Consider the following 2,668-nt stretch of genomic DNA (forward strand, 5'->3'; position numbering starts at 1 on the left):
GGGTCGGGTATGTATATTATATATATGATTGGTGATGAGGATGGTTATGATGATGATGATGACGAAGATGACGGGATGATTATTTTGCCGAGCCCCTTACTAGGGAAGCTGGGCACCTTGAATGTTAAATATATGCATGATTTTCACTTAAAAGGGTATATGTGTAGCGATATTTTGTTTCGACTTGCCATATTGGTATCCTGTCAGCTTTACCTTATGCTTTACATACTTAGTACATTGTCCGTACTGACCCCCCTTTCCTCGGGGGGCTGCGTTTCATGCCCGCAGGTGTAGACGCACAGTTCGGTGATCCTCCCGCCTAGGATATCTACTCTGCTGATTGGGAGAGCTCCACTGTTCCGGAGCCCAGTCATTTTGGTACATAACTTTTTGTGTAGTCTTTTGCTCGTCTATGGGTATAGCGGGGCCCTGTCCCATCGAGTTTCATTACTGTACTCTTAGAGGTCTGTGGACATTATGTGGGTTGTATATATATGTTTTGGGTAATGGTCTGGACATGGTTTGTTTGGGATGTCCGCTTGTATAGGGGCAGCCTTGTCGGCTGCGTACATCATTGTGTATTGCGTAGTGGCAGCCTTGTCGGCTTACGTATGTTATTATGCTTTGAATAGTGGCGGCCTTGTCAGCTCGCGCATGTTGTTACGGTTGAATGGTTATGACTCCTTATGAGACAGGTCCTCTTATATATATATGACGTTGGGGTTGGCTTGATTTGATTAAATTCCCTATTGTCTTAGTTTCAGTTGGTTATACTTAGCAGGTTTGTATGTGGGTGTCCAAAACGGGCACTAGTCACGGCCCATCGGGTTGGGTCGTGACACCGGGTATGTATATTATATATATGATTGGTGATGAGGATGGTTATGATGATGATGATGACGGAGATGACGTGATGATTATTTTGCCGAGCCCCTTACTAGGGATGCTGGGCACCTTAAATGTTAAATATATGCATGATTTTCACTTAAAAGGGTATATGTGTAGCGATATTTTGTTTCGACTTGCCATATTGGTATCCTGTCATCTTTACCTTATGCTTTACATACTCAGTACATTGTTCGTACTGACCCCCCTTTCCGCGGGGGGCTGCGTTTCATGCCCGCAGGTGTAGACGCACAGCTCGGTGATCCTTCCGCCTAGGATATCTACTCTGCTGATTGGGAGAGTTCCACTGTTCCGGAGCCCAGTCGTTTTTGTACATAACTTTTGTGTAGTCTTTTGCTCGTCTATGGGTATGGCGAGGCCCTGTCCCGTCGAGTATCACTAATGTACTCTTAGAGGTCTGTGGACATTATGTGGGTTGTATATATATGTTGTGGATAATGGTCTGGACATGGTTTGTTTGGGATGTCCGCTTGTACAGGGGCAACCTTGTCGGCTGCGTACATCATCGTGTATTGTGTAGTGGCAGCCTTGTCGGCATACGTATGTTATTATGCTTTGAATAGTGGCGGCCTTGTCGGCTCGCGTATGCTGTTATGGTTGAATGGTTATGACTCCTTATGAGACAGGTCCTCTCATATATATATGACGTTGGGGTTTGCTTGATTTGATTAAATTTCATATTGTCTTGGTTTCAGTTGGTTATACTTAGCACGTTTGTATGTGGGTGTCCAAAATGGGCACTAGTCACGACCCATCAGGTTGGGTCGTGACACAAAGTCTGTCTTGAGGGGCTCTGGTAGGCGCGGCGCTCCAGGCCCGGTAGACGGGTTTTTTGACTTTTCTTCTCTAATTTTCAATTCTAAACCCCCAAAACTTCCATAGATCATTCCCCAAACACTTAGGATCATTAATATCCCCAATAGCCAATAGTTTAGACTCGTAAAATAGACAAAAAACATTAATCAAATCAACTTAAGGTATAAAAAAATTCTACCAACAAAATTTCAACGATTGTTCATTAAAAACTTCAAGATTCACCATTCAATCAATATAAAACTTGCTGAATTAAACATAGTGGCGCGTGTGTGAATCCAAGACAAAAAGATCTCATATACCTCAATAGGGATCACCACCGACGAATTTCACTGGCGAACCTTAGTGTTGTTGAAGCATTGTTGAACTTCCTCTACTTTATCTCTTTCCCCCAAGCACTACGCGTTCTAAGACTTTCTAAAAACTAAATCTGGACTTGGTTTAACCTCTAAAAAACCCCTAAAATGAATAAGACAATACTACAGTTAAAACACTACTTTACCACTACAAATTTCCGGATTGGACGTTTCTAAGTCCAACAACAGAACTTCTGAAAGGCATATCACCCTTATACAAAATCAAAAACGCACAAACTTGGCGCCGTTGGAAAGAACTCACCCTAACTGCTCCTAAGCTGGGATTTATGGCTGTTTTAATATGACCAATGTTTTAAATGTCGATCAGACAAAATCAGTTCTTAGGACAAATGTTGGAATTTGTGGGACTTTGGGATGTGGCCTTGTCATTGATGATGGGTACAATATAAACTACATCACTACAAAGGTGGTAACTACCTCGACAACAAAGGACTTATCCACACACCATGGAGGGATGTAAGGTTAAAGAAGGGGTAAGAGTCCCTTTCACACTTAGCAAATATTTTGAAGAGGTCTGGTTTGATATAATGTCTATGTCTTCTTGTCACTTAAACTTTTGGGACAATTGGTTT

At 42.4% G+C, this 2,668-nt stretch overlaps 1 long non-coding RNA gene across 1 annotated transcript; it reads left to right on the forward strand.

The window, feature by feature from the left end:
* The first annotated feature begins 288 nt into the window (after positions 1-288).
* LOC138339627 (uncharacterized) lies at positions 289-1,579 on the forward strand. The gene is made up of 2 exons (XR_011212495.1): positions 289-378; positions 1,127-1,579. It is a non-coding gene; the product is annotated as an uncharacterized lncRNA (long non-coding RNA).
* Positions 1,580-2,668: the final 1,089 nt, after the last annotated feature.

Source organism: Solanum lycopersicum, chromosome 11 (assembly GCF_036512215.1).
Source record: "Solanum lycopersicum chromosome 11, SLM_r2.1".
Taxonomy (NCBI): domain Eukaryota; kingdom Viridiplantae; phylum Streptophyta; class Magnoliopsida; order Solanales; family Solanaceae; genus Solanum; species Solanum lycopersicum.